Below are 8129 nucleotides of genomic sequence, written 5' to 3'. Positions count from 1 at the left end.
TCTCTCTCTCTTTCTGCTCCTTCATCTCCTTCTCTCCTCTCATATTCTTTTTTTTTAAGCCACCCGCCACCGCGATGCACTAGTTTTGCACTTTATAGCGGAAACGCGCCCCGGCCGCTTCTCTTTCAAGTTTAAACTGAACGTGGATTTCCGGGGAGCGAACAGGAACTTTGAGTATACATTAGAATGGATTGTATCATAAAATTAAGAGTCATTGGCCTACAAAATTGGTCAGCAAGAATGAAATTGCTAATGTTTTACTCCGCAGAACTATTCACAAGTTTATGAATCTCATGTTACGATTTAGATAATGATTTTCAACTATTTCTTTTTATTTAGATATCGACTTTTGCAATGTTATATTTCTTTATTGATTCTCTTTAATATTTTTTTTATATTCTGTATTAATAATGTATTATTATGCATATTAAATAAACATACATAGAAATAAATTATTAATATAATTTTCACATCATAACGTAATAATATTCTTTATTTCATTGAAGATAATGACAAGTAATGACATCATTTTTTAAATAATTTATTATGATTATAATAACTTTCAGATAGAGTTAGATTGCATCAAGAAGCGTTATTCTATTGTTATCTTATTTTATTCTTTTCTAATAATCATTAAATCGTCGCGTTCGAGCAGTTTTACTCTCGACAGTCTCTGTCGCGAGAGTACATACTCTGATACATACTGATACATACTGATACCTACTGATGTACGCACGTGTTAATTCACCGTCCCATGATGGCCGACACGGTCACTCGCTCTATCCCCTAAACGCACCCATCCGGACGCTGGCTTATGCTCTCCTTAATCCTGTGTCCTCGGATCAAATCGTTTGATCCTGGTTTGGTCACGGACCCCTCCACTCCCCCTTGGGTCGTTTAAGATTCAGATTTCGTCGTGGAATCAAATTCGGTTTCAGATCCCGGCTTACTTTGAGTAGGAATATCATTTGAATCCGAAAGTATCACACCCGGCAACCTGTTCTCGTTATGCTACGACAATCGAATTCCACGAGAATGAGAATAATTTTTGCAAAGGAAAAGGAATTGCTTAATTAGATAATCCTAATTAATAATATTATACGAGGATTGGTACGAAAGTAATGCCTTTTATTTTTTCTCAGAAAATTTTATTTTTGGAACCATGGTTTTTACAATGTTCAGTTTTTATTGTGCACACTGTTGTTTTTTCACATAATCTCCATCTTTTTCTATGCACTATTGTCTTCATCTATGAGTCAAATGTATATCAGTGCGGTAAAAGTCTTTGGTTTGAGCCTTGATCAACACTTTTCTTCAGCTCTGATTACCATCTCTTCGGCCTACTGAAAGATACACTTCGTGGATATTATTTTCCAGATGACGACAAAGAAAAGTGTTAATCAAACTCTCAAGAATCAAAGCAAAGACTTTTATCGCATTAATATGCAACGTCTGACTCACAGATGGTAAAAGTGTATAGAAAAAGATGGAGATTATGCAGAAAAATAACAGTGCGTACAAAACAAGACTGAACATTACTTCATGTAAAAATCATATTGCCAGAAATAAAATTGTCTCAGAAAAAAATTAGGAGAAATTATTTTCGTACTGATTCTTATAAGTAAATAATTGCATAATGTCTGAGAAATACGATTTGTTTATTATTTTTATTAGTTTAGTTATTATCGTTTGGGATATTATCTAACGCTGGACGTTTGATTTTTATAGAAAGATTAAGATGTAAAGTATTATAAACAGAAAAAGATTTTATCAATTTTTCATAGGAAGGAGAATAATTTTTCAGAAATATGTCTCTTGCAACCATTATTCTATTTCAAGCCTTCAATTATTCTTCCCTCTCGATATGCGAAATTGTTCTCTCCCCTATCCCCTTTCGTTTTGACACTATCGATGTACACGATACGCGAAGTGGCGCTTAATATAAAAGCACGTCGGGCGATCCCCGAATTATTAATTATAATGAACAACAATCGAGTGACGCCAGGCCGCGGCTGGCGGGCCGCATTTATCTTAATGACGTCACGGCGTGATGTACGAGCGGTTGAAATGTTAAGTAACGATATTAATAAATAGTGGAGTCCATGCGTGTGCAACGCGCGCGGCGCAATTGGGGGCCGCGGGGGCGCAACCCTTCGCAGTCACGAATCCGGGGGCGGCGGAACCACGCGCGCTCGCGCGCGTGCGTATGCTCGTATGAGTGCACCCCCCCCCCCCTCCCAGGCGAGAGAGAGGGTGCCGTGAATTATGAGCGCTCTGTGATATCGATGCATCAATTTGACTAAACGAAGGATTAATTTAATAACAAGTCAGCGGATGAGTCGTCGGATGATGTATAGAAGGGGGGGATGGAAGAGACTTGTTTCGAGAGGGGACAGGGGATATATGGACCCACGATGTGTTCTTTGTACCGCCCACTTATGGTGTTGCTTGATACTCTGTAAACATGATGGAGAAGAGAAAGAGAGAGAGAGAGCGAGAGAGGAGAGGCGGGTGGGCGGGAGGGAAACGCGGGTGCTCATATGGCGAGATTCTACGCCCTTCCCCTCCGGATCTGCAATGAGATTTTTGACATTCTATTCAGGATTTGTGATTTAGTGTCATAATACGGAATCTAAAGTTAATCGAATATGTTATTTTAATATGAACACATTTAAAGTACATTGGTAGAGTTATGAGTTATCTATTAGCGACAAAGAGAGATTTCAAGATTCTGCTAACAGTGTTTTCCTGTAATTCGGAAATGAAAGGATAAGTGGCCTGTATATACATACAGAATATCTCAAATCTGTCAAAAGAATTTCTGATACTTCGCCGATTCGAAAAGTCTGCTCGCAAGACATTGTTTTACTCATTGTAGAATAGTTGATTATTTATTAATATTATTCATGTAAAATCTCTCTTTCTTTTTTACTTTCAAACGACGTTGGTTGATCTTATAGATATTTATATAATTTGCGCTTATCCGCCATACATCACACACAACGCAAAGCACGGGTTAATACTTTTGTCTTTTTATGAGGACAAAAACTGTCTTTATCGAGGCAGACAGGATACGAGACGATAGTACGCAATGAAAAACCCCCGGAGCTCTTCTTCTCTAATAATACAAGGAATCGAGCGCTCGTGCAATCCACTCTGAAACGTTTCGCCAATACGCGGAACAGCGGGTGGCGCAGAAGTAGCGACAGCAGTAGCAGCAGCAGCGGCACGAGAGGAGGGTTGGAAATCACTTTCATCGCGACGTAATGTTACTAAGCGACAACTTCTCTCGCACCCTCTATCTGTCATGCCAATTAACCAGCCCTCTCTCCAGCCGTCGTCTCTTACGGGCCGCTCTCTTTCCCTCTCTCTCTCTCTTTCTCTTCGGGAGAAGCTATCGGCCGGGATTTATGCGACCCTTCAGAGCAATATATTTTTCACGATTACGATACTTCTCAGGTCAATGGATTATGTAATATTCCGCGAGTACGGGGCGCATCTCAAGGTGCAGCGGGAGAAACTTTTAATGAGGGGCATTAGTCGTCGAGATCCGTTCAAAATGGTGCAAAACTTGCGAGTGAGAAATACGGTTAAGAGATGCCTTTTGCATTAAAATGGAAATGCGAGACATACAGTTTGGCCGTAAGTGTGTTAAATCGCGTATTCCTCGGAACGCGCAATTTTTTCAACTTTTAAAAACCTTTGTAGATAGACATTGTTTCGCTATCTGATCTATCATTAGATCTTATTAATTATTACTTAGAAGGGACGCCTAAAAATTGACGTCGCGGGCCGTCTCGTAATAACGAATAAATGTTCTCCGAGTGAATCTTCTCATGCGTGGATATAGCCTTTAAGTATCATACTGCGATACCCAGGAAAAATGCAACACCACCAAGAACAATATCGAGGGTGTAGAATGACGGATTAATCGCTCAAGAATCAGCAATCTCGTCGTAGCCGCCATAAGGCGCGGGATAAAGCACACTCTCGCACCCCGATGACGCAGGAAAAAAAGATACAGGAAGCCATGATAGCAAAGATAAAGGAGCGAAGGGGGATAAGAGTGAGTGCCAAGAGCGAACGGGAAGAGAAAGGAGAAGAAAGAGAGAGAGAGAGAGAGAGAGAGAGAGAGAGAGAGAGAGAGAGAGAGAGAGAGAGAGAGAGAGAGAGAGAGAGAGAGAGAGAGAGAGAGAGAGAGAGAGAGAGAGAGAGAGAGAGAGAGCGAGTCGGCGGGCGTAAAAAGGCAAGAGAACGATGGCAGGAGATCGTAAAGTAAGTTCGTGGCGTGGATGGCCACCTCGGGGCTCTCCTAATGGACAATAACCGCGATATATCGCCTCATCCCGGAGGATCCTCTCCCCGGCAACTGAATGACTACTTCCGTTACTATATCGCGACTTTAAACGCAACTATGAATGCGCTTGGCTCTCGCGCAGTTATACGTTATGCACCACTTCGGCGTCGTCGCTCGACAGAATTGCGTTATCGTGAGATATGATGGACGCACCGCCATGAAAGGAATCGGCGGATTAAGAGAAATTCATGAAAGTTCGTTCTGCAAGGTTATACGAAGTTTTAATTTCTATTAAATTTAATTTAATTAAATTTAATTTAATAGAAATTAAAAAGATATTTTTCTTTTTTTTCCCCTTAATTGCTTCTTATTTATTTTATCATTTTAACTTTACCTTATCAAGTTGTTTAGAATATAATATAATGTCGAATCCTTAGTCTGCTCAATTTTAAAGTTTATTACGAAATATTTTTGTTTAATAGTACAATACTTTTGTTACATTTTTCATAAACTTTTTTTTTTATCAAGTATACTTTTTACACGAAGATATGAAGGTCATTAATGTGGAAGTTTCATTTTGCGGATTTTATCTCGGCATAAAACAAAATCGGTGCGGAATCGGTCGCGCGCTGCGCTTCACGAACGTCGGGAGCGGAAGACGTCGCGACGTTCACGCGCAATCGCAAACGCAACGCTGACAATGCGATCGTTTGAAATTCAGTTAAAGGGCGTCCCTTCAATTACGGGGGCGTCGGACGCCGGCGCCAGCGCCGGCCGCATCAATAAAAGATAGACACGGCACACGAGACCGCATCTCTCGCCGGAGGCTGCATTAGCAGCGCGCGTCAAATCGATTAGCGCGATTAATAACAGCAAACTGCGGCGATCTTGGGGGGAGGGAAGCGAGCGCCCCGTTCTCTTTCATTAAACCCCCTTGCAACGCGACGTGATTCCTAGGGTGATCTGTTTCCTCGAGATCGTCATCGTTTTCTCGCTCGCGTTCATATTTCTCGCGTAACTCGATGAAAACGTGGGGGGAGGGAACACTGAAAAGGCGATTAAATTAACTGATTTGGAAAGGTACATTGTATATATACATATGAAAAATATGAAATGTATATAAAAATATAATAGGTATATAAAATATATAAATAAGACATTAAATAAAGATATGGATATATTGGATTGTCCGTGAAAAATGACGAATCTCAGGAAAGTATACTATTAAATTCGTAGGGTCAAATTATCTTACAATTACTTAATTATCATATTGAGTCATTTTTAACTATTCCTATAAGTCACCATTGCTTTTACTCAATATGTCGTTAATTTAACTAAACTAATGAAGTTAAAATAATACTCTTTTGTGTTAAAATAATAAATTTCGACACACATGCCTGTTAAAAATAAGAAAATGTTATTTAACTCAAGGTATTGGTTTAAATTTCATCCTTTAATATTTCACAGTGTACATTGCGCATATTAGAAAATCTAGCTAATCAAAGTACAAGTGGAACTCAATACTCAATTAGCTCTTTTAAATAAACGGATTGTTTGTCCCGCATGGGAGGCGAACGACATAAAATTTCTCTCTCTAGAGTTTTTACCAGATACAAATTATTCTTTCGGAACAAATTAATTGCGCTTTTAGTTCGACAATTATATGTGAGATATCAGTTATTTTAATTTTAAGTAATGATCGCGACGCATTTAACGCTCGCGAGCTAACGATTACAGGAAATTCCTCCCGCGATACCGCGCGTTTCGCTTCGAGGAACGAGAGGACGCGATATCGACGGAGAACGGAGGATCCATCCATCGCCTTCGGCAACTGACGTACGATGAAAAAAGGCTCGTAAAAAAAGGCGAATCAATCATAAAGTTAGCCTTTTATTCCGCAAGAGAGCGGATAAAACGGCGCGCTCGCGGAACGGGGGAGTGCGCGACGGGCGAGCAGTTGGTCGGCGGGCACCGCGGGGGGAAGAGGCGGAATATAAAGTTACGTCACACGTTTATTTCATTCCCGTCGATCCAATAAAAGTCCCAATAATAATTTCGGATGTTTTCCGATGCAACATGTTTGATTTAGTGTCGGACATTTTGTGATCGCATATCTGCCTCGTAAATCTCGCCGCGGTGGCGCCACTGCATAAAAATATCAAACGTCGATGTGTCCCGCGTTCAACCCCAATCCCGGGCGGTAAAATATTGCCCGCGATTCCGCGCGACGGAAATAGCCTTTCATGCCCCGCCGCCTGATAATTCCAGAATTTCCCAGATTTATACCCGGGAGAGGCCATGGAAGATACGCGCCCGCGCCCGATCGCGCCCGTTATTATTAATCGCCGCGTGTAACGATAAAGTGGGACGTTTAATTTTTAAAAATGGCCCCTAACGAATATCGCCGCGCCCGCGCCGGCCACCGGTTCGCCGCGCTCGCTCGCTCGCCCCCCCCTCGCGCTGTCCGGTAAAATATACGTCAAGATTATGCCGATTCGAGTACAATGTCGCGATCGAACGGCCGATCGGGCCGCATCGTGATTGAGAATACAAAAAAAAAGATTAACAAAAAAATAGTAAGCAAGAAAAATACAATCGCGCCACTTTGTGGCGAGTGATTTTGATGGCGGGCGTATATCAGTGCTCTGATGGTTGCGATCGGAGATTTCGATGCGCATAATGGCGATCGGTTGCGATCACGTTGTAGAGTATGAACTGAGGGAGGGGTAATTGCTTAACCGTTTCACATAAACCCTTAGGAACGGCGCGAAAGTTGATTTGCAACATGCGCGATTTACGTGATCGACGTCCCGCAATTAATATGTAGCTTTTTCGGAAGGTACATTGCTGTCCCAACGGCGCAATGGTGCCTTTCGGAGATTTTTCGGTGCCGAGTGGACTACAGGAATTCTATTAGGGATTAAGAACGAATAGACGAGCTCCTTTCTCTTCGACTCGCGTATATAATGAGGCTCCAAAATGAAAAATATCTGCGCGTTTCTCTCGACCCGCCCTTTTCTAAAGAACACCATATTATTTATTGTTAAATATCAAGGGATGAAATTTAAACCTTGAGTAAGATAACATCTTGTTATTTTTAGCAACCATGCGTGTCGAAATTTATTATTTCAATACAAAATAATATTAATTTAATTTAATTGGTTTAGTTAAATTAACATTGTTTTAGTTTTAGTTAACTTAACGACATATCGAAGAACGACCTATATAGGAATGGTTAAAAATGACTCAAATTAAGTATAATTTAACACTCCAAACTCAACAGTGTACGCCTCTTGCTTAAATGCTACATCACGGCAACGAAAATGCACTTTTTTGCCTGCATATTTTTTACCATTACCAAAATTGCATTTTAATACAAAATAATATTAATTTAACTTTATTGGTTTAGTCAAATTAACATTGTTTTAGTTAAATTAATGACAAATTGAGTAGGAGCAGTGGCGACCTATAGGAATGGTTAGAAATGACTCAAATTGAGTATAACTCGGTGTACGCCTTTTGTTTAAACGCTATACGGTAACAATGCACTTCTTTTCCGCCATGTTTTTCACCATTACCAGGATTGCAATTGGATTTTATATTGATTAATTGTGCACTCAAGACAAATCGATGGAGTTGCGTAGCGAGATGAGGTACCGTCACTTCTCTCAATGATAAATTCTACAGTCATTCTTTTTTAACAATTCTACGATGAGCGCTTGATTAATAACCGTGATTGCTTAACGACCTCGTGATGACCATCGATTTTATCATTAGAAGACACCGCGGTGTCTCATTCACCCCGCTGTCATAATTGTCCCCATTCATCTTA

The sequence above is a fragment of the Temnothorax nylanderi genome, unplaced genomic scaffold (genome assembly GCF_030848795.1).
Source record: "Temnothorax nylanderi isolate EJ_2023f unplaced genomic scaffold, tnyl_v1.0 TNYL_tig0012_pilon, whole genome shotgun sequence".
Classification (NCBI taxonomy): Eukaryota; Metazoa; Arthropoda; class Insecta; order Hymenoptera; family Formicidae; genus Temnothorax; species Temnothorax nylanderi.
The sequence above is the reverse complement of the archived record's forward strand: the minus strand, read 5'-3'. Positions refer to the sequence as shown.